Raw genomic sequence first — 25,372 nt, forward strand, 5'->3', positions numbered from 1 at the left:
AACCTCGACCTGTGACTTTGGTATTTAACTTGTCTGACCTAAATATTCCCTAGATCGTGACGTACTTCTTAATTCATGATGAAAAATGTCTGCTGGTTATCTTTTATGGGGTCATAATAAGTGGTCAGGTGGCACAGGGGGGCGAGAGAGATTGACTGAAAGTCGGTTTCTTCGACTCTGTTTTGCTCATCACTGTTCATGACAATTTTTCCATTAGTTTTGAGGTCGCTTGAAGACAGACAGGCTGACAGACAGACATACAGTATATGCACTATCTTCCCCGCAGGGTAGATGGGACAGATATGGGAAACGATACGATTCCTCTTACTTCGTTCACAATGTTAACTAATCACTGTATACTTGAAACTTGCTCTATTTACTGCACCTCCTCAAAAGAGCATTCCAATCAGAGGAGGTCATAATTATCACTGCCGCAATTTCACCATAATATACGCAGTGCATTAACTCTTCCAATATAAATAGCTTCGTATAGCATCAGAACAACAAGTTAATGTATTTAAAGACAGTAGTTCGTGTCTCCTGGCGGGCATGTAACAGGAGCATGGCGGGGAGGAGAGAAAAGTTTCCAACCCGAGACCTGCAGTTCAGAAACAGGGGTGAACTCGTCTTGTAGGATGTGAGTTTGCTGAGACACACACACACACACACACACACACACACACACACACACACACACACACACACATACACATAGACACGCATACACACAAAAATACATACTCATATATACATACATAAATAATTACACTCATATTGTGTTATATATATATATATATATATATATATATATATATATATATATATATATATATATATAAAACCGGCACTCCTGTGGTCGAGAGCCCCAGTGCAGGTTTTCGTCTTCATAGGTGTACTCTGCACGTCTATGGGTCGTATTCTCGTGGCAGTAGGAGGCTCCCTCGCCTTTTTTCATTACCTGCTTATTTCTGAACATGACATACTAGTATTACCATAACGCGTTTGTTCTCTCATCATCATCATCATCATCATCATCCGGACCTCCTTTCCCACCCTAGGGCAGGGTGAGGAGTAGCAACGTCCAGACACCCTAAGTTGGCCCAGTTCAATGGGCAACGCTTCCATTCACTCATCAATCAAGCCTACGGAATCTTGGCGTTTGTTCTAACCTTAGGAAAATCCCTAACCCCATCCAGATCAGCTGACCTATGGGGGTGTGGTCAGATCGGAGGGTCGATTTTTACAGCAACCAAGGAGACTCATTCATACCTCATAACTCTCATCGAGCTTCACGCAACCGCGACTTTATACGGGTTGTGAGTGACCCCATCCCGTCAATTTAAATCAAACCAATTATAATATTTCTTGTATTATAACTGCGCACACTACGATGATGTCAAAAGAAATATGAATAACAAAACAATATATCAGGTTGTAATAAAACTATACCAATTCAAGTGACCGAGGAAGAAGTGCTAGGAAACTTAATAAGCCTTTGAGATTATAACCGTGTATGATACGTGCATAATGTGGAGGCAACACTCACCTATCTTCATTGACGTAGTAAGGGCGATGAAACTGCCGCATCTTAACTGCAAAGAAGAGAGAAACAATCATTAGGACCTCAAGGACACTCGGAGTTAGATATCAGGAACGGACATAAGGGCAAAGTAATCAGGTTGGACATAACGGGACAGTCAGAACTGGACATCAGAGTTAACCCCTTAAATCAGATGATGTATTATGTTGGTCTATTTATGCTTCCTCCAGATGAATTAATTAATATAAGGGGAGATCTTTGCTGGTAAAGTAGTCAGTGAAAATTATATACATATATCTAACCCCGAGTCTGGAGCCTCCCCCATACTAAATATAATCATCTGGAGGTAGCAAGAAGGAAATATGAAATACTTTTTAGGGTTGAAAAGGTTACGACATTGAGAGCTGGGCATCAGAATAACACATTCAGAATTTGACATCATAGTCAGTCAGGTGCACATTAGAGCAAAATAGTTCGATATCAGAGCTGCACATTCAAAGCTAGACATCAGAGTGAGATATTCAGAGCTGGAAATCAGAAATGGACGTCAGAGTATGCTAGAGCTGGACACCAGTGCAAGATATTTACAGCTGGACATCAGAGTCAGACATTCAAAGTTGGACACCAGAGTCAGACATTCAGAGCTGGACATCAGCATCAGACAGAGTTGGACATCAGAGTCAGACATTCAGAGCTGGACATCAGTATCAGACGTTCAGAGTTGGACATCAGAGTCAGACATTCAGAGCTAGACATCAGCATCAGACATTCAGAGCTGGATATCAGAGTCAGACACTCAGAATTGGACGTCAAAGTCAGACATTCTGAGATGGACAGACAACATAAGACATTCAGAGTTGGAAATCAGAGTAGGATATTCAGCGCTATAAATCACGGCAGGATATTTAGGGAAATTCAAACAGAATGATCTTCATCAAATACTGAGAGCCGACATCAAGCGACATTCAGAGCTGATAATCCAGACACGACATTTAGAGTTACTTGGTCTGATTACAGCACATTACACTAATTGCGTATCATCTGGGTGTCATTAGCAGTGAGGGACGGGTGAAATCTAATAATGTTGTCATAGCACATATTTACACAGGATCGTATCACTTCCTTAATCTATTCAGCTCAGTGTCGTATATTTAAGTTCATCCCTGCTACCTCCAGGCAATTTTATTTCGTTTTGGTGATACGTTTCAAACTGAAGAGGGCCATCATATACTGAGAAAACTGTCTGGAGGTAGTAGGAACTAAATGAAATAATACGACATCGGGGTGGACGGACTAAACCCTTCACGATTCTGTTCAGCTCAGGGAAGAGTAATAATGATGGCTGTATAGCATCCCTCTAGTTCGAAAAATCTCTGTTTGCGTCAGACCGTCTGTAGTGGGAAGAACAATGAATATGAATTACGCCCTGATGCAGAATTTAACACTTGATTTGCTAAAGGTTAGGAAAGCTACTAAATTTTGAGTGACACATAAAGAGCCCCTACGGTTATCAAATGTTATCACATCAGTCTGCATCCCACAATGCCGAGTGCAGTCAGTGACGGTAAATTGCTTCAGAAATTATCATCAAGTATTGGGCGCATACTCTCCCTTCTGTTAGTAGGTTTATAACTCCTTCAACCCCAGAGGTGTGTTATGTTTAATTCTTACTACCTTCAGTTGACTTTTTTCAGCTTAAGGGAGCTTTTTGAACTGGAGGGATGTAGAGACATGACAAAAATACTTGTATCCTGAGACAAGGAGAGAGATGAAGAAATTAGTGAGAGAGTAAGAAAAAAAGAAAAGTGAATGAGGGCCTTGGAAGAGGCCCGAGTGTAAAAGGGAGGGAATGTAAGAGACTGTTTTGGAAAGAAGTCAGGAAAGCAAGAGAGTGTAATAAAGGGGTTAGTAAAGGAGTGAAAGATGAAAATAGTGGAATGCTAAAGGAGAAGAGAAAAAGGTAAGCGGAAGGAGAGAGAGCAGTATGATGGCTTGCTGAATACAAAGAACCAAAGTAGTATTAGCATAAGTGGTTGTGGAATGGCTGGGAGAAGAAAAGACACATGAAAGGCAGAGACAAGAAGACCAGAAGAGTGTGAGGGACTATGGAAAATCAAAATAGGGAGAGCGTTAGGACTGATGTAGTGTGTGGTGAAATGTTGAAATGTGGGCAAGAGATAGTGACTGAATGGACATATATGCAGAATGGCCTGAGAGAATGGTAGAGTGCCAGAAGACTGGATGTCTGGTATAACAGTTTCCTTATACAAGAGAAAAGAGGAATGTGTGACATTCAAGTGGGAACTGATTTCAGTGTAGAGGAAAATGTACCATAGAATACTTGTCGACAAAGCTAGGGGGGAACTGAAGAAATAGCACGAGAAAAGTGAGAAAGTTTTGGGGGGTGTATAGACCAGATCTCCTCAGTATAATGTATAATAGGAAAGTATTTCAGGTAGGAAAATATGTTGTATGCTGTCGTCATGGATCTAAAGAAAGTGTATGGCAGAGCAGACAGAGAAGAAATATGGAAAGTTCCGAAAGTACATAACGTCCACTGGAAGTTATTATATGCTGTTGCGATTAAATACGAAGGTGAATGGGCGCAGTGCATGAGAAAAATTAATTGAGACTTGAACGTGGGCTTCAAATAGGAAAGTGTTATGTCTTCGTGGATGTCCTTTCAGTGGACAGAAATCTTGAAGAAACACAAGATAAGGAAGTGAATGTTGGAACGTTCTGAGTAGCGAGGGTAGGTGTGGAAATTGCCCATACGGCTGTCTGCTGATGATACTGTTGTGTTAAACTAAACTGTGTTAGAGTTACAGAGCTTGATGAATGAGTTTGAAATTTGTGTGTAAGAACCGAGAATTTGAAGATGACTAGCAAAGAGTAAATTTAAGGTTTTTGAGATGACTGAAATAATAGACTGCGCAGTAAGACTGGCTAGTCAAGAACTGGATAGTCAGGAAACAGAGTGTGTGAGCTTCCTCTAGTATCTAGGTACTGTGATAAGCATGGAAGGGAATACTGAGAACGAACTGCTTGAAAGGGTGCATCGCGAAAGGAGGCTGTGGGCAAACTGAGAGGGGTGAAACTTGGTCTATGTTGGAAGGAAACACACAAGAGTGAAAGGAGTGGGAATGGGCTATTTGACAGGAATATGTAGAGTTATACTGGGAGACAGACGAATGAGGATGTTCTGAAGCGTTGTGGTGTTGATGTTCATTTGGTGGGAAGTGTAGGAGGATCCTGAGATGCTTGAGCATGTGGAGATAGTGAAGTATGAGTGACTGACTAGGAGAGTGGATGTGAGGTGGAGGACGATAGGAGGGGAGTGATAGACTGAGGACGAGGTGGAGGGAAGGAGTAGAGAGGTATATGAATGAATGGTATGAGATGGAGGGAGGGCTGCCTGACAACAGTGAAAAGGGCGACGTGGAGGCTATTGGTTCGTGACGACCTCATCCGGGATTCAAGGCGTCTGGCCATTGACAGTTTACCAGACGCTTCTCTCTAAGCTAAACAAAATCGTGTGGCAGTATCAAGAGTACAACAAAAATGAAGTCCTCGGTGTGTAGGGGTGGGAATAGGGCCGTACTTCCTGCTTTACCTCTGACCACTTTCACCTCCCCCTCCTGACACCGACCATATTCCTCTCTCGCTTTTATCCTCCTTTTTCTCTCCTCCCCTCCCCTCCAACCTGCGTTTATCCCTTACTCTTCTATTACCTCCTCTCCTCCATTCATAGCTTTTCCTTAACTTTCCTATTCCCCTTCTCTCTCTCTCTCTCTCTCTCTCTCTCTCTCTCTCTCTCTCTCTCTCTCTCTCTCTCTCTCTCTCTCTCTCATTCCAGTGCTTGTCCCTGCTCCCCCTTCCCCTTTGTTTCTCTCCCTCCCCCTTCCCCTATATTTCCCTCCCTCCCCCATTCCCCTTCTCTTTTTACTCTCCTTCTCCTGTTTCACGATCCCCAGTATCACTTCTGTTCAGCGTTTTCCTACCAACCTAACTCCCCCAACCCTCCCATATTACTTCCCCCTTCCCCATCCCTCCCATTCCTCCCATTTTGCTTCCCTCCCCTGTCCCTGTTTCCTCCCAGTTCCTTCCCTCCCCCGTCCCTCTCTTTCCTCCAGCTGCGCCTTCCTCCTCAGCTCCTCTGTTTCCTTCCATCATACTTCTCTATCTCGTCCATCTGTTTCCCTCGGCTTACACCCCCCCTCTCCTCACTGTCGTTTCCCTCATTTACCTCTTTTCCCCTCCTACTTTACATCACTCATTCCTCCCACTTAGTCCCACTTTGCCTCTCTCTCTCTCTCTCTCTCTCTCTCTCTCTCTCTCTCTCTCTCTCTCTCTCTCTCTCTCTCTCTCTCTCTCTCTCACACACACACACACACACACACCATGCATATCTCCCCACTAACCTGTCTAAAGCCTCCTTTATCTCACCTCCCATTCTCCACCCACTCCTTCCTTTCTCTTCCTCTTCCTCCAGTCCTCCCCGACTCCCCTTCTGTCCATTCCTCCCCTCCTTTTTTCCATCCAAACCTTCAGGTCTGTTCTCCTCCAGACCCTCCCTTCTTTTCACCCTCCAATCTTCCTGTTCTCCCTCCAACCCTCCTGTTCTCCCTCCAACCTTTCTGTTCTTCTTCCAGCCCTCCTGTTCTCCCTCCAACCTTCCTGTCTCCTCTCCCTTCAGTCCTCCCCTCCAGCCTTCCTTTTTTCCTGTCTCTTTGTCCTGTTCTCCCCTTCTCCCTTTCTCCGTATCCATTTCTCCCCTTCTCTACATTCCTTCCCTACCCTTCATTCCAACTCCTCTCTTCTCTTCCCCATTCTTCCCTTTCTCCCATCATTAACCCCTCCCGCCCAACAGTCAACATCCGATGCTTCCGTCTATGTGTTTCAAGCCTAAATGCCAACACAGCCGCCCTTCACCGCACACCGATAAACACTACCCCACACAGCTCTCAACCCTGCCCATAAATTCCAGATCGAAGAGACAGTAAAAAGAATGAAAGAAAGTGCAGCTCCTTTGTAAACGACTTCTTTTAAACCTCTGATTGCGCTGCGTGTCTCTCTCAACAACAAAAACGTCAGGATCGTACCCAAATGTCTACGTTTACCATCCCAGTTCACCATCTACAAACTGAAATCGTCTGGAGCTGGAACAGACGGGCAAATGTGATGATTGTAACGAAAGGCTTACAGTTTCTTTTCATTTCAATCTTACATTAGGGTTGGGTTCTCAGCAAAGAACATTTCGATTAATACAGTATTCTTTTTACAAATTTCTTGAATTTTCTACTTACTCTAAGCCTGACTACAATGCCAATTAAGAAAAATGTCTCTGTGTATACTAATGACACAAAATGCATTCCAGGCATTTTAGCGCCTACTCAGTAACGACCCCTATTTCCACAGCATACCTTCCGTTCCCCTCATACACTCTTACCTTGTCTAGCCAGCTTGTTCTGTATTTACCTTTTCTTATCCACCCAGCTCTCGAGCATATTTCATTTGTCAGCCTCTCACCTTCCATTCGCACGATATAACCGAACACTTCAATATATTTATGATTAATGTTTCTACTGCTTACAACTCCACACTGCGACATTCGTCACGAAACTATTTATTCATCTTTCTCTGCATGTCACTCCACAGGCATGCCATAGATAACTTATTGCAACAGTTTTTGCTTTTTTTGTCTGCACCTCCAGCATCGTCCAAGCTTCATTACTGTACGTCGTAGTTTTCATTGTGATGCTTTTCTTATACCCACATTCCCTTTTCCCTTATCTTATTGCTCTTAGTGCCCAATGCACTTTCACTCGTGGACTTACTCTACTTCTGTTCCTTCTCCATAGGCATCTCTATTCACAAAACTGACGAAATATTTGAACGACCTTACAAGTCTCCATTTCCATACCATTTAATCTTATGTCATAATTCGTACCCGTGCCTCTTTCAAGCAGCATTCATTTACTCTTCCATATGTTCAGATTCGGCTTTCTCGGACCTGACCATATTCCCAACAGGATTATACAAATTCAACTCCTCATATTATATGCATCATTCCTGAACAGAAACACATATAGCTCTGCCCACTGCCTCTTTCTTCAGTTCTACTTCTCTCTCAAGTGTTCTCGCTTTCAACTTAGTTCGTAGCCCACATATTAACAGAACACACCGAATAGTCCTGCTTCAAACCTGCATTCAAGTCGAGCTTCTCACCCAACGCACCAATCACCCTCACAGCTGCTTTCATTGCATCAGCACACTCAGTATAACATATACTCCGAGGATTTACAACAATGCTTGTCAGTGAACTCTACCATTTGTCTTATCCAGATCCATAAATAGTACAAAGAACCTTTCATCCACTTTCTAAAATATCTTAAGAGTGTTTATCTGGCCGGCAAATCTTTTACCATTCTTTTCTTCATGTAATAGCACTCCATTATCTTAACAATCTACAGTCTATACTATTAACCGTTCTTATTTTTCTGACCAGGCAAATACTTCTGTGCTAAATCATTCTCTCCTGTCACCTCTTCCACTGCTTTTCAGTCCTCAGGTGATCTCCCATACGTCCGTCTCGTTACACAAAACTTCCATTTCATTATTTTGTCTCTGGCCCAAAACAATATGTCTTCATACACATCATGTATCACTCGTGTCTTTCCCGCCTTGAGTTCTTTCCCATTGTCAAGCATTTTTACTCTATACTGATATCTCTCTCTCCCCTAACTCACTTTCCCCCCACTGGTCTGATATTACACCCTTCCTCGCACTCACCACATTCAGCATCAGTCTTCCATCCGTGTCCTCCATTCCTGCAGTGTCGTTTCCACCCCCTTTCCTAACTTTTTTCACTTCACACCAGCTTCTTGCCCTACCATTTCCTGTTCAACTGCCTTCTAACTCATCTCTTTTTTCCAGACTTTCCATTAATCAATAATTTTGATTGCCTACTTTTACTCTCACACACTTCCCTCTCCTCTCTCTCCACCTCATCGTTCCTCGTGCTCCCATATCAATATTCTGTATGTTGCCTTTATACGTCTACTGCTTCTCTCCTCATCTGGCTCCATCAAACGGCTACTCAAGTATCACATACATTCCTGACTTCACACAACTCGCATTTCTCAGTACCACCATACTAAGCCTCTCATGGTCGCGTCGTTTTTCGCATTTTCTAACGATCATGTAGAGCTGAGAGCAAGCCATAGTAGCCTGAGTGCTAATACTGATATCACTGGCCCACTTAAGGTCGGGATAACTTTGCTATTCTATTTCAACTGGGGAGTGACCATTTTATTTGGCTGAGATTAAGGCATGTGAGTCTGAGTGTTGTGATGTCTCAAAACTTCCTCCATTCCATTACCTTCATTTACATCTTACCTACCTAAACTCTTCCCATCTAAATCTAACCTCTAAACCTCCTTTCACGTTCTCCCTGCACCTCCTCCACTCTCATCACGCCGCCGTCTGTTTTACTCGTTCAGTACTCACCGTCTTTCCTCAGTATACTCGTATCTAATCATGTGCAAGTAGAAAGAAGTGCCTGAATAAAGACGTCATCGCGCTGAACGAGGTGGTGGCCATTGTTTCAGCCTTCTTCAGTACGAGAGGCACTCCTTAGCCTGAATGAAATTGTCTGTAAGAAGAAAAATGTAGCAAATGACGCCATTCTAGAGAAAATATTAATATCTCATACATAGCAAGATTTCTTAAACATCTGATGATATATTTTATTCTCTCTCTCTCTCTCTCTCTCTCTCTCTCTCTCTCTCTCTCTCTCTCTCTCTCTCTCTCTCTCTCTCTCTCTCTCTCTCTCTCTCAGAGGTCACACTGCAGCGGGGAGTATAAGGCCAAAGGTCACGAGCTTCTGTTCTCACTCGTGACCTTCTGTTCTCACCGTCAGAGAGAGACAGACAGACAAACAGGCAGACAGACAGACAGACAGACAAGCAGACAGACAAACAGGCAAGCAGGCAGACAAACAGGCAGGCAGGCAGACAAACAGGATGGATTTGGGATTAAGCAAAGAGTAAGATCGATTGTGGAAAAAGGAAGATTAATTAGGGGGGAAAAGACGGCAAATGGGCAGACCGTGGATGACGCAAAGACAAAACTGGACAGAAGAACAGTTGAGAAGAAATATCGATTTATAGAGAGAAAAGAAATAAATGTTGAAAGACAAAAAAGAAAGGAGAGTAGAGAAGATAGAAAGGAAGAAGTGAGTAGAAGAGAAAGAAGAATGGAAGTGAAGGGAAGAGAAGACTAGAGGATGGAACAGAAGAGAAGGGAAAGGAGGAGAGAGGGGAAGGGAGGGGAAAGGAAAGAAGGAAAGGTGAGAGGAGGACAGGAAAGAGCAGTGAAGCGAGAAAGAGACGAAAAGAAACAGCAACCATCGAAAGACAACCAAAGCTGCCAAAAATATCTATCCCTCCCCATCGCGAAGACAAGGGCAGCACCTCGGAGCGTCTTAAGTACCCGTGCCAGCGACTCAAGTTCGGACAATAAAGGGTTGAAGTGGCCGTTCCGGGGATAATGCGGTGTTCCACAGCACTAAGGCCGCTCCCTTACCCACTGGATTTTTTTTCCTTATTTTTTTTACTCCCCCCTTCTCTCTCTCTCTCTCTCTCTCTCTCTCTCTCTCTCTCTCTCTCTCTCTCTCTCTCTAAATATATTCAATTATTACCAGTCTACGAATGCTATTATGTATGTGCAATTTATATTTCTGCATTCTCTCTCTCTCTCTCTCTCTCTCTCTCTCTCTCTCTCTCTCTCTCTCTCTCTCTCTTTCTCCTTCCTTCTTTTTTGTCAAGGTTGCCATGGTCATGCTGAGGCGATTTAAATTCAGTGTTAACAATAACCGGCCAACAGTAAAAAATCATCATGAAAGGTTTGTGGTGCTCTTGATACAATTTTGGTGCTGATTCCGAAAATCCCATCTGTTTTTTTTTTTCCTACCACGTCTAGGTTTTATGATGAGCGATGAACATTCATGTTGAAACTGTATATAACAATATTCACATATATTCCTGTTCATAACAGTGCTAATGCTTTTTTGCCGGTGTTGTTGTTTACTGAATCAGCTGAAATGTCAAGGCAATGTAAAAATAGCCCCGACTGTTTCTGCTATGTCTGTGGTTCATTCACCCCCAAGGGACAGCAATGCAACATCGCGAACGATATCAGGAAGGTCCATCATCTGTACTTTGGCTGTGCTCTTGCAGATCAAGACAAATAATGGGCACCGCATGTAATTTGTACAGCTTGTTCAAATGGACTAAGGCATCGGCTGAATAAAAGAAAAAAGTCAATGCCATTCGCCTTTCCTATGATATGAAGGAAGCCGAAAGGTCATGCTACAGATTGGTACTTCTGCAAGGTCAACATATCCGGGTTTTCTGTTGAGAACAAGCACAAGATTGCTTACCCCAGTCTGGAATCCGCTACAAGACCAGTGCAGCACAACGATGAACATCTTCCCATTCCAGTACCACCAGAAGATGGTATCGCCAGTAGCGACGATGAGGACGAAGATGTAGCCCAAACTGAGTCAGATGAAGCAGCTGAGGATGCAGAGTTTTAAGCCGACAATGAAGACACACCTGAACAGTTCTCTCAAGGAGAGCTGAATGACTTAGTTCGAGATCTGGAACTACCGAAGGACAAGGCTGAACTTTCGGCATCTCGTTTGAAAAATGTTCGAATAACCTACTTCAGAAAACGAAATGAAGATCTTTCCTCGTATTTTTCTTTTGGTGGACCACTATGTTTATGCAACGACATTGACGGATTGTTCCGCTGCCTTTCACAGAAGTATGATCCTTCTCAATGGCGTTTATTCATCGATTCATCGATGAAAAGCTTGAAGGCGGTATTGCTGCACAATGGGAATATGAAACCTTCTGTGCCTCTAGGACATTCAGTGCACATGAAAGAGTGTTATAAATACATTGCCGCCCTTTTAGATGTCATAAAATATGAAGAATACAAATGGAAGTTGTGTGGAGACTTGAAAGTGAACGGTTTGCTGACGGGACTGCAATCAGGCTTCACAAGACACTGTTGTTTCTTATGCCTCTGGGATAGCCGTGCAACTTCCAAGCACTACGTGCAGTCGACATGGCCACATAGACAGACATACGAGCCAGGAACTTCGTACATCGCGAATGAGCTCCTGGTTGCTCCCGGAGAAATTCTTCTTCCTCCATTTCATATAAAGCTCGGTTTAATGAAGCAGTTCGTGAAGACACTGTTAAGAAGAAACACTGAAGCATTTGGATATGTCCCAGGCAAATTCCCAGGCATCACTGAAGCTAAGCTGAAAGAAGGAATATTCATTGGCCCAGAGATAAAGGAACTTCTGAGAGACCACAACTTCAGCACCTGTGTGGCCGATGTGGAACTGGCTGCGTGGACCTCATTCATGTGGATATGTGAAAATTTCCTGGGAAACAAGAGGTCACCGGATTATGAAGATGGTGTTGAGAGACTTCTCAATTCATTTACTGTTATCGGGTGTCGGATGTCACTGAAAGTTCATTTTCTCCATTCACACCTTGAAGTTTTCGAGCAGAACCTGGGAGCCGTCTCTGACGAGCAGGGAGAACGCTTCCATCAAGATATCAGTGAATGGAGCATCGCTATCAAGGCTTATGGAATGAAAGTATGCTCGCGGATTACTGCTGGATGCTGTACAGGAACGAGCCTGGAACGCAGCATCGAAGGAAGTCTAAAGCTCGACGATTTTGAGCAGTTTGACCTTTGCAAAAGTGCACTGAAACTCAGTCTCTGTTATATGTCTTGCCGGAGAATTTCCTGTTTAGTCATTTCATTCTGGATGAAAATACAATGTATATGTGCACCATTTGGAGACACTGAATTTATACGAGGAATCGACATACTTCAAAGACTTCGAAACCTCAAATATACTAAGAAAAACTTCGTTTTTATAAGCAAGCATATGCGTTCAGCGGTAAAATTCAACCAAAATGATAAAAGTTAGTTTCCATAAAATTGTGACGTTCATTTCATTCATTCATTGCCAGACGCCATGTATCCCAAACGGGGTGGTCAAGGCTTAGAGTTAATTATTTTACAGGGAGGGGCACTAATCCTCCACCAACCCCACTTGACACGTAGGGAGAACGTTATGCCAACAGCATCTGGTGTTCCCAGGCGGTCACCCATCCAAGTACTAACCAGACCCAACGTTGCTTAACTTCGCTGATTAAATTGTGTGTTATTGGGTGCTACGCTAAAATGGACTGCATATGCGTGATCGCCGTTAAACTTAAGTCTAGAAATGTTATATTTTATACCTGATGAGAGAAATAAGTTTGATTATGTAGACCTGTATTAATCGAACGCAATCAAAGGTTAAAACAAATGATTCTCATGTATATACACAACCATTAAATACCATATAATACACACTGGAATGCAGATCCTGTTCAGGCAAGTCTATGGCAGAATCTTAATGGAATCAACATTTTAGTTATCCTCATCGTCAACATCCATACCGTATAACAACTGCGGTATTATACTTACTGCTATAGACCAATCTAGTTACATTTATGCTATTGTATTTTGATCATCTTTTCACTGCATCTTTCGTACATACGTTTATTGGTTATACATATTTGCATGAACACATGTACAATATGTGTGTGTGTGTGTGTGTGTGTGTGTGTGTGTGTGTGTGTGTGTGTCTGTCTGTGTCTGTGTTTGCGTGTGTGTGTGTGTGTGTGTGTGTGTGTGTGTACGCACTATGGTTTGAGTAATTCAAGCAGATAAAATTGGATCCAATAATTTTGTGTCCAGCATCTGTGATAACTTCAAGTTATCAGCGTGGCTGATTACCGGAGCAGGAAGATACACGTCAACAAGTTAAGAGACTAAATGCATCCCAGTTGCTGCTCATTAATTAGCAAGGCTTATTCATCCCAGATAACAAGGACAGTGCCTCATTGCTGTTGACACTGATATTGCAAAAGGAAGGTGAATGAAAACTTTCCTAAGTTTTGCCAACATTAATTAATTTTCGAGGAAGAAGCTGACCTTTCAAACAGTTTCACTTTAATGATGATGTTGTCAGTTCATTTCCACCTCTTGGTTGGTGGCAATCTTTTTAAAGTGATGCAGGGCAGGAGCCACGAGCTATTCCAGAGCAACTGTTTCTTGTAGTAATATTGTGTGCAACGACGGTAACATTATTTTCTTCATTTGGTTTTATGCACTGGAAGGTCAGAAACTGTTTTGAGATTGGGAATACAAAAATACTTGTTAGGGATACTAAAATTATATTTAAAAAAAGGATGGGAGAGAATGCTGTTTGATCACTTTAGAATGCCTTTTTATTTTTTATTTTTTTTATCAGAGGGGCCTCTTTACCGACCAGAATTATGAAAATAAAGAAAGAGATATTTTCTAACAGCAATGAATATAAATTCCCTATGACTTATCTGTATTAAATTTTTGTCCTCTAGAAAACAGTTATTTCCTTAAAACTTAGTCTAGGCTACATATTTTTTTGTATAGTAAAAATCCAAGTAAGTATAAATATAGGTTACATATATTTAGTCCCCAATTATCCTAATGAATTGGCTTCTGGAATTTATGAGCTCTTGTTGTACGTCAGATATGGTCTTTTTCAGATGTCGGCCATATTTTGGCTTCAGTGCAAGCACGTTCGCGGAACAAGAGATTGTTCTATACTTTGAGGTGTGTGTGTGTGTGTGTGTGTGTGTGTGTGTGTGTGTGTGTGTGTGTGTGTGTGTGTGTGTGTGTGTGTGTGTGTGTGTGTGTGTGTGTGTGTGTGTTAATAAAGTATTTTTTTTTTTTTACAAAACTTGGTGGAAGGGTTGTGGGTCAGCCAAATAATAAAACTGTTGTGTTTGGCAGCAGCTTTCAGAAGACATGGTCACAGGACTTGATCAAATGCTGACCTATCAAAATCAACTTCAATATTTTATCTCATTTACACCAACTTAGGGGATGGGTTGTGGGTAAGGCAAGAATGAAGCTGTTCCGGTTGAGGGAACAATCAGCCAAAGGACAACGCCACAGCATAACGGCAAACATAGACCCGTGTGTGTGTGTGTGTGTGTTAACAAAATAACAAACATTTTTTGTTCGAGTTCCGCCAGACTCAGTGGAAGAGATGCAGGTCTGCCAGGAAGTAAACCGATTGATTTCGAGAACAACAGGTCAAAGGTCGAAGTCAGCTTAAGCAGTTTTTATCCCAGTTGGACCAGACTGAGCGAAATGGTTGAAGATAAACCTAGATTCAAAGGATTAGATTTGGAGAACACTCGGTCAAAGGTCAAGATCACAGGGAAAGTCACAGGTTACGAGCACAAAGCTGGCTCAGCTCAAACAATTTCGATCTAATATGGTCCTAACTTGGTGGAAGTGTTAAGGGTCAGGAAAGAAAAATTGGTTCAGCTTTGACATCAGACAAAGGTCAAGGTCACAAGGCAAAGAGGAAAAGTCGAAGTTATTTGAAAAAACTAACTAAAACGCTTTTGATCTGAAATTGATCAAACTTGCTGGATGAGTTCAGGATCGCCAAAGAGGCTGACCTATTATTTTTAAAACAAGAAGTCAAAGGTCAAGGTCCTATGGCAAGGTCTACTTAATTTTTTTTTTTTTTTTTTTTTTTTTTTCAGATGTAGACTAAACTTCGTGGAAGAGTTCAGGCTGTTGTGGTTGCTGCCGCTTAACCCCGGTCTGCTTGGCTGAGAAGACCCGTCGTCTGCCCTGCGGGGTGGTCACTTAAGTTCCCCTCACCGTTGAATCTGTGTCTGTCTTAGTATGGTATGTGCTGTACCTTGCACCATTATGCGTTGTTATGCTGTGTGGGTCTATTCTACAAGCGAGGCACGTTTTATTTCTCATACCGCCCAACCTGAATCTAGGCTGGAGGCTGAGGAGTTCTAGGTGATGTCCTTTTCTAAGGTAAGTGAACTCAACTAGTTCTATTTAAGATTATTATTATTATTTCTGTTGTCGGGAGGGGGGCTTGTAATATAGTGTTCTGATCGAGATGTTGTACTGTCATGCACATGAGGTGAGTATGTAAGTGTTTCTTCTTTGCTAGTGTAGGAATGTCTGGGAATGACATATTGTCAAGTAATGTGGGTCTAGTAATGGTTGTGTGGTGATTGTTTTACGTGTCTAGCTGTGTCGTGTGTTAGCACAGGCTGCTGCAGGGAACTGTGGGTCTCTTATATCATTATATTCTCTGACAGGGAGGATTTCATTTTCAAAGTGTAAGTTAGCTGTGGGAGTAGTCTGAGTGCACCCAAGAGGCCGTTATTCTGTCTGGTCTGTTAGGTGTTGTAGTGGGTGTTAGCTAGGATTGAGGCCCATTCCTGAGAGACATAAGACATCGCTGATCTCATATACTGTTTGTAGCGTAGGGAAAGTGTTTCTCTTTGTTGCATGAAATCTTTCCCAGTGAGTGCCTTGAGTGCCCTGAGTCTGGGGGTGCATCGCCTTTTAATGTCTGCTATGTGGCCATTGAAAGGGTCTCCAGCGGCACATGTCGCTCTATGGATTTTAGTAGGGAGCGTGGAGGGTGGCACAAGTACTTTGTTGAGTGTGATGTCAGGAGAATACCTGTGCTCGTGCTTGCTGTCGGTGTTGAGTATGTTGATGGTATGGCGGAGCGATCGTGAACCTGTTGTCGTCTACCCACGCCTGAGGTATGTTGAGGTAATCTTGCTGCAGTGCACATACTGAGTCTACAATGTAGCGTGAGGTTGTTATGGAAATGTCAGCCACAGGAGACAATGTATGTGTAAGGCTGGAGTGTAGGAGTGTCATGCATGTATAGGTTGAAAAGTATGAGTGACTGAATGGAGACCTGTTTGAATTCCGTTACAAAAGTTTCGTGTTCTTGACGATCTGTCCTGTTGAGTAACATGTGTTTGTTTACTGGATGAGCAGTTGGCAAGGTAGCATTTCATGTTCTCCATGGCTGTGTTGTAAATTTTGGTAACTGGTTTGTGTAGGGCTTTACTAATATCTACTCTTGAAGTGTATGCTGTGCTGGTTGCGCAGATTGGATGCCATCAGATGCGTATTGTGTGAAGTAGTTAATAAGATGCTTGAAGAGTGTATTGCTCTGAAGCCATACTGTTAAGAAACACGGGGGAACTGAGGCATGATTATATTAATAATTTAGCATTCGGTTAGCCTGGATGGCGTACAGATTTGTGTTATGAGTCTGTACGAAGAAGGATGTGTTGGGTCCTGGTTTGGTTTATGAAGAGTTAGGATAGTTCCAAGTTTCTAGATGGTGGGGATGCTGCAATGAGCGTATGAGTAGTTGCTAATGCTTGTGAGGGCCTGGATGCCTTGAGATCCTAAATGTTTCATTTGAAGGTAGCTGATGCCACCTGGACCTGAGCTTGTAGGGTTCTTTGTGTTCTTGATAATGTTAAGTGCCTGTTCTGGAATAAGGGGCTATGTTTTTGCCACGTGGAAAGGACTGTCTTTGCAGAAAAGCCTGTTTTTTGCCTGTCGGTGTAAGGTTATTTATGCTTGCACTGTGGCTTATGAGTAAGTCTGCTTGTTCCTTGATAAGAAGGGATGTGCTAGGTGTTGGTAGTGATGACAGTGTAGGTCTTGCAGGCGTTTGTTTGTGATTTAGTAATGCTATCCAAAGTTCTGTAGAGCTGAGAGGTAGGGGTCTGTGGAGTGTTTGTTGTTATAAAGATTTGCCATTTTTCTTTTTTCTTTTTTATAATTAGTTTTTTCATTGCCGGAGCCTTTTGATGGTGTCTCGTGTGTGTGTAGGGGGGTGGGGGTTGGAGACTGGACTTGTGTTTAACGAATCGCGCTGTTTTATGAGAAACACACTCCGATGTAAAGTTTGGTTTGTAGTGTCGTCTGTTACCTCTTGGAATGTAGTGCTGGTCTGCCTTAAGTATGATCTTGTTAAACTTCATGATGTGCCAGTCATTGTTGGTGATGGATGTGTTGTTAGTGTGCTGAAGTGTGTTCTTACAAAGAGGGTGGATAGGCTACAAGAAGATGGGAAAAAGACAGAATATAAGAGAGAAGTGGAGGAGAGATTGGGTAAATATGATTTGGAGCAGATGGGGTACGTGGAAGGTGTGTGCAAAGATATTCTCAGAAGAAATCTGTGCGCATGTGAGGTGGTGTGTGGGGTGAAGAGAAGACGAAAAGGGGTGCAAGGAACAGCATGGTGGAATGAAGAGGTGAGACAGGCTGTGGCACAAAAAAAGGAAGCATATAGTGAATGGACGAGAAACAGGAGTATGGAGGAAGTTGAGAGACAGAAGAGAGAGTTATATGTAGAGGAAGAGAGAGGTGAAAATATTAGTAAGAGAGAGTAAGAAGGGGGTGGATGAGGAATTTGGAAGGAATTTGAATGTAAAGTGGAGGGAAAGTAAGAAAATGTTATGGAAAGAGATAAAGAGAATTAGACAGGGTGTTAAAGAAGTTTGTTGGAGAGAGAAAACATAGAGAATAAAAGCAATGCGAGTATAAATGGCTAGGAAATGGCTGGGGGAAGGAGGGATGTGAGAAGAGAGGAAGAAATCTGTAGGATGGAAGCTGCAGAAGAAATGAAGAAAGTCAAAATGGGGAAAACCGCAGGAATTGATGGAGTGTGTAGTGAAATGCTGAAGTATGGGGAAGAGACAGTAGTAGAGTGGATATGGAAGACGTGCAGATTGGTCTAGGAGGAAGGTAAAGTCCGGAAGATTGAATGTCAGGTATTATTATTCCCCTGTACAAAGGAAAGGTGGAAAAAGAAGTGTGTGATAATCGTAGGGGCATTTGTTTTCTTAGTGTAATCTATCTATCTATATACCTAGGCTGCTTCCCCCAAGGAAAGGGAGGTAGCCGAGACAGGACGACTCACTCTCCATTTACTCATCCATTCAAACACATTCATTCGCATCTTAGCCCCAAAGGGGAGAACGGACAGATCCTCACCGCATCACACCGCACAAGGGTCAACTATCTATCTATCTATCTATTGCCAGACGCCTCAATCCCGTTTGGGGTGGCCACAAACAAATCGCCTCCAAGTCGCCCTGTCCCCCGCCATTTCACTACCCTGCTCCCAACTCACACCCCCCTCTCTCATATACCTCTCCACCCCATCCCTCCATCTCATCCTCGGTCTCCCCCTCCCTCTTCCACCCTCCACCTCACTCACATACACTCTCTTCGTCAGTCTTTCACCCTCCATCCTCTCCATGTGGCCAAACCACCTCAGTGTGTTCCTCACAACGCTTCCTATCACATCCACATCAACACCACAACGCTCCTTTATATCCTCATTCGTCAGCCTGTCTCTCCACGTGACTCCACAAGCTCCTCTTAAATAACTCATTTCCACTGCTCTCACTCTTGACTTGTGTCCTTCCAACAACGTCCAAGCTTCACTTCCGTACGTTAGAGTTGGTATCACAATACTGTCATGTAGTAACTTTTTTACTTCCATGCTCACTTCCCTGTTTCTTATCACTGCTTTCAAGGAACCAGCAACCTTTCTTCCCTGCTGTACCCTTTCAAGCACTTCACCCTCCAAACCTCTATCCTTACTCATCACACTACCCAAATACTTAAACGTACTCACATTTTCCAATTCCTCACCATCCAACCTCGCTATACATTCACTGACTTCATCTCTCTCAAAGACCATCACTTTACTCTTCCCTACATTCACCTTTAGGTTCCGTTTCTTACACACTCTCTCAAACTCATCCACCAAGCCTTGCAGCTCCCCTTCATCTTCACTCAACAACACAGTATCATCTGCAAACAACAGTATAGGGAGTTTCCAAACACTATCCTCTCTCACCAGGGCCACTCCAACATCCACTACCCTACCTTGTACCTCTTTTATTACCCCATCCATGTACAGATTGAACAACCATGGAGACATGACACATCCCTGTTTCAAACCAACTTTCAAAGAGAAAAATTCACTTAGTTCACCATCCACACGCACTGCAGCCTTAGCACCATCATACATACTCTTCACAGCATTCAACAACTTCCCATCTACTCCATATATTCTTAACACTTTCCACAATCCTTGTCTATCCACCCTGTCATATGCTTTCTCCAAATCCATGAAAGCCGCATACAACTTCTTTCCCTTCTCTAGAAACTTTTCCACTAAAGATCTAAGAATGAATATCTGATCTACACAACCTCTTCCCTTCCTAAAGCCTCCCTGTTCTTCTCCAACTAATTTCTCTGTTCTTTCTCTAACTCTGTCTATAAGTATCCTACCATACACTTTTCCTATTATACTAAGAAGACAAATGCCCCTATGATTACCACACACTTCTTTTTCCCCTTTTCCTTTGTACAAGGGAATAATTATACCTGACTTCCAATCCTCCGGGACTCTACCTTCCTCCCAGGCCAATCTGCACATCTTCCACATCCATTCTACTACTATCTCTCCCCCATGCTTCAGCATCTCACCACACACTCCAACTGCGCAATGCAATCAGTGACATCCACAGCAGGGCCCGACAGCAGAACTGGTTTACCCCTGCCACATCATAACAGACCCATCCCCTTACCCGCACCTGACCTGACTAGCTGATCAGACCAAATGCGGGAGAATATCCCCTCAGGGCTGCGTCATCACTTATTCATTCACAATTTCTCTCCATTTATTTCTGCCACGCACAGCCACTCTTCCTTGCTCAACAGACATCCCTCTCGCATCCAGCGCTCTCTTCACACTGTCCATCCATCCTATTCGTGGTCTTCCTCTCAGTCTTACACCTCTCACATCAGATCTAGTTATCTTTTTCACCAATCGCTCATTATCCATTCTCTCCATATGCCCAAACCATTCTCTCCATATGCAAACCATTTATTGACAGAATTAGGGAAATAGTTGGAAAAGAACAGAGAGGTTTTAGGCAGGGAAGAGGTTGTGTAGATCAGATATTCATTCTAAGGTCTTTAGTGGAAAAGTTTCTAGAGAAAGGAAAGATGTTGTATGCGGCCTTCATGGATTTGGAGAAAGCATATGACAGGGTGGATTACAAAGGATTTTGGAAAGTATTAAGAATATATGGAGTAAATGGAAAAATGAATGTCGTGAGGGGTATGTATGAGGGTGCTAAGGCCGCAGTGCGTGTGGATGGTGAACTGAGTAAATTTTTCTCTATGAAGGTTGGATTGAAACAGGGATGTGTCATGTCTCCATGATTGTTCAATCTGTATATGGATGGGGTTATAAAAAGAGATACAAGGTAGGGCAGTGGATGTTGGAGCAGACCATAATGAGAGGGGGCAGTGTGTGGAAACTCCCTGTACTGTTGTTTGCAGATGATACTGTGCTGTTATGTGAAGACGAATGTGAGCTGCAAGGCTTGGTGAATGAGTTTGGAGAGTGTGTAAGAAACGGAATCTAAAGGTGAATGTAGGGAAGAATAAAGTGATGGTCACTGAGAGAAAATTATTGAAGTCACTGAATGTCCAGTGACGTTGAATGAGAAGGAAATGGAAAATGTGAGTTTAAGTACTTGGATAGTGTGATGAGTCAGGATGGAAGTTTAAAGGGTTAAGTGCTTGAAAGGGTACAACAAGGAAGAAAGGTTGCTGGTTCCTTGAAAACAGTGATAAGAAACAGGTAAGTGAGTATGGAAGTGAAAAAATTACTACATGTCAGTATTGTGATACCAGCTCTAACGTCTGGAAGTGAAGCTTGTACCTTGCTGGAGGAACACAAGTCAACAGTGAGAGCAATGGAAATGAGTTATTTGAGAGGAGCATGTCGAGTCACATGGAAAGACAGGCTGACAAATGAGGATGTGAAGAAGCGTTGTGGTGTGGATGTGGATGTGATAGGAAGCTTTAGGAGAAACACACCTAGGTGGTTTGGTCATGTGGAGAGGATGGAGAGAGAGAGAGAGAGAGAGAGAGAGAGAGAGAGAGAGAGAGAGAGAGAGAGAGAGAGAGACTGACGAGGAGAATGTATGTGAGTGAGATGGAGGGGGGAAGAAGGAGGGAGAGGCCAAGGATGAGATGGAGAGACGGAGTGGAGAGGTATATGCGAGAGAGGTGTGTGAGCTGGGGGGAGGGCAGTGAAATGGCCGGGGACAGGACGACATGGAGACGATTTGTTTGTGGCCACCCCTTACGGGATTGAGACGTCTGGCAATAGACAGATAGATAGAAAGATGTCATTCTCTGTTTCTTTGGTGAAATTTATCTAATCTTCTTTCTTGTAATTGTGTAGGCAGTGTGATCACTGGTCTGGAGCGTTTGTTTGTGGTAATGATGATGGGGAGGTGATCTGAAGGGACTTTGAGTTCCGCTCGCAGGTGACGGTGTGTGGATCTTAATGTACGTAATGTCTGGGGAAGAGGGAAGGCGGAGTGCTTGGCGTACGATGCATATATATTGCGGGATGTCAGTGAGGAGACACACGTTATTGAAATGTGTTGCAATGGCAAGGCCTCATCAGTTGTCTTGGTTGTGTTAGTACCAGGCAGTGTTTTTAGCATTAAAGCCCCCAGAAATGATAATCTTACGCGTTTGTGTAAGGAGGAGGAGATGAGGGTTTTATTGGGGTGGTAAGGTGTGGGAGGTGCCGAGGGGGGGGGAGTGTAAATGTTAAAAATGTTGACTTCATGTTTGTGACCAGAGCTGACACATAGTGGTTGTATTTTTAATGTATTTTTAATGTATCATTCTGGAAGAGTGATTGTGTTGTCTGTGTTGTGTCTTTGTTGAGGACTGAGGTGTGAATGTAAATGATGAGGGTTCCTCCATGACTGCCAGTTCCGTCATTGCCGATGTGTGAATTGCGCCTTTTATTTTTTAATGCAAGGAAGGAGGAACCAAAGGCCAGAAGTCTGCAAATTGCTCCCTCCAAGAAAAAACTAAAACAAAATAACAGAGAGTCACATTTCAGATCCATTAATTTCTGACGTGCGGAGTCGTGTTTGAGTATGAACTTTGCTTTTGAAGGAATGAAATGTGTACGTTGTGTTTGTGAGGACTTCATTTTGTGGTGTTTTGACGCGGAGGCCATCAACAGTGAACTATAGTATATTTACAATGCTAGTTCGAGGCGATGCACGCCTAGTGTAGTTTGTGCTACAGATGCACTGCCTGTGCGCAGAGACTGAAGCATGTTGGAAGTAGTGTGGGTTGTTGGAGGGGTGGGTGGAGGGAATGGTGTTTAGTATGCAAGAAATGTTTGTAAGGGAGTTACATCTGTCTCGTACCCATTTGCTGTGGTGTGGTGTAGCTATGTGGTGTAGATCCATTCTCTGCAAGAGTTACATCAAACAGATCCACGCGTTCATCTGGTATTTGTGAAGAGTAGGAAGCAAATCGGACAACTATTTCGTGTTTTGGGCCCGGGATTGCCTCTCAGTGACTCCGGTGCGTGTGAGGAGCAGGAAAATAACTGCCGGATAGCTATTTCTTTCTGTGGAAAAAAACGGCGAAGGGAGGAGCTACCCCCATTTGGGAGGTCGCGCCCCACCAGGATCCTTGTGACAGGACGCAGGGAAGGATGAGGAAGTTTCATTCCCAGGGAGGAGCGGCATCTGCTTCTCACCACCTAGGGCAATGAAGACACCACCAGATGCTTCCTCTCCACCGCCGGAGCTCAGGTTAAAATAAGGATGTAGCGATTCGGTTTTGAGAACAATCAGTCATTGGCCAAAGTCACAGGGAAGGGTCAAGGATAAATATCATCGGGAAAAGTCAACTCATATAATTTTGATCTGATCTGAAACAAAGTTCGTGGAATGTTAAGGACTAAGCAACAATGAAGTAATTCGTTTTTTGGAGTAATCGAGGTCAAGGTCACAGGAGAAAGTCAATTATTCTGCCCTTAGACCAGTTTGAGGGCATAGGTGTTGCAGTCTCTTAATTCGCCTTATTATTCACCCCGCCCATAGTTCACTGAGGAAGGGGTGTATGTGATCGTCGATGTTTGCATCGATTAACTCTTCAACCAATGAACGGATCATCTTCAAACTTTGCACAGGTGTTGGGGATCTGGAACTGAGGAAGTGGTTCGATTTTGGAGGAAATCCAAGAGGGGTTAGAGTGGGAGTGGGGGGGAGGGCAAATTTAGGGTGCGGGCGGGATGTTGTTTCTTTCATTTTGTAAGGCCCAATGATCAGGCAGCGTAAAGATAAGCAGGCGCACTCGGACTTCACTTAAATTTATCAGATGTGTTACTATTTGCGTGTGTGTGTGTGTGTGTGTGTGTGTGTGTGTGTGTGTGTGTGTGTGTGTGTGTGTGTGTGTGTGTGTGTGTAAGAAAGAGAGAGAGAGAGAGAGAAAAGCTGATGTCCTCTGAGGAGTGTTTTGTTCATGTCTTGCTCCTGCAGTGCTAGTCCTTGCCATTGTAGGCAGCAGCAAAACCGCCACATCCCCGGCAGGGCAAGCGCCATTACCAGCACAAGCAAAACCACTGTTATACACTGTACATATGTCCTTCTGTGTTTTGGGTAAAACACACACACACACACACACACACACACACACACACAGATATTAACCTGTTCTTAGGGCCATTACAATGCCGGGTCGATTGTCATTTCCGGAGCACTGGGCGAGTCCAAATCTCTCTCTCTCTCTCTCTCTCTCTCTCTCTCTCTCTCTCTCTCTCTCTCTCTCTCTCTCTCTCCCGTATTCCATTTCAAACTTTCTTTGCGAATTTCATTACTGAGAGGACATTTTTTTAATTATCTTCTGGCTATCTAAAGGCGATTCCTTCCATGATGAACAGACAAGGAAAGTAAGTTCCCTAAATGTTGGGATGGCGACCACCAAGTCAGAAGGAAAGGCGGGGGAGAGGGGAAGAATCAGTTGGTGAGGAAGGGAATTTTAGTTGAAGGAAGAGGCGTCGGGACTTAACCCAACATGCTGGGCTGTTTATTTGGGAAGTTGCTTGGGCAGGGGACAACACAAACATACAAGAATGGTGAACAGACAAGGAAAGTAAGCACCAAAACATTCCCCCAGAATACGGCACACAACCGTCGGTTTTACATCCAGGTACCTATTTTAATTCTAGGTACGAACAGGCTAGGACAAAGGGGACCGCGCGTAGAGGTCTCAGGGTCGTCCCGGGAATAGAACTGAATAGGCATTATATATGGTCTCCAATATCTCCTCTATTAGGGTGTTGACCTATGCTGAATGAAATCGTGTGGTAGTAGCAAAAATTTTATACTATAGGAATTTCCTAGGCATGCCATTTTATCATTCATTATGAGAACACATTTGATTTAACTCAAACAGTTGCGGTGATGGCAGCACTTCAAGGACAAGATGCAGATGAAGCTTATGTGAAGTACTAGAAGATACTGATAAAGGCAGCAAACCTATCACAAAAACTCAGTATGATAGCCAGAAAATACCAATAAAGTGTGGTGTTAGACAAGCAGACACAATTTCACCCAAGTTATTCAGAGGATGTCTAGGGGACGTTTTCAGAAATATAGACTGGGATGACAAAGGAAATAACGTTGGCGGGGAACGACTGGACAGCTTTCGATCTGATGACGACATAGTTGTTTTCAGTGACTCGGAGGAGGAACAACAAAAAATGGAAACGGAACTGAACAGGGAGAGTTAAAATGTAGATCTGAAAATGAAAGCAAAGAAAAAAAATATGTTTGACAGAAATGTCATTTCTCTTCCAGTAAAAATGTGTGAAAGAATACATGTACCCATGACTGACAGTACAGACTTGGTTCATGCGTAGAAGAGATATGAGATGCAGGGCTTTTAGTGACTAGGTAACAATATGAAGGATAAACATTCACTGTTATG

At 43.2% G+C, this 25,372-nt stretch overlaps 1 protein-coding gene across 6 annotated transcripts in view; it reads right to left on the reverse strand.

Moving 5' to 3' along the window:
• The window catches only part of LOC145413381 (uncharacterized), a 1,646,837-nt gene that overhangs the window by 1,217,715 nt on the left and 403,750 nt on the right, over nt 1–25,372 (reverse strand). For all 6 annotated transcript variants that reach the window (XM_080283066.1, XM_080283067.1, XM_080283065.1 and 3 more), the window contains exon 2: nt 1,547–1,592. The gene's annotated coding sequence lies outside the window, so the exon portion shown is untranslated. The remainder of the gene's footprint in view (nt 1–1,546; nt 1,593–25,372) is intronic.

Source organism: Coenobita brevimanus, chromosome 96 (assembly GCF_032717465.1).
Source record: "Coenobita brevimanus isolate Jiangsu-jjx chromosome 96, ASM3271746v2, whole genome shotgun sequence".
NCBI classification, from domain to species: domain Eukaryota; kingdom Metazoa; phylum Arthropoda; class Malacostraca; order Decapoda; family Coenobitidae; genus Coenobita; species Coenobita brevimanus.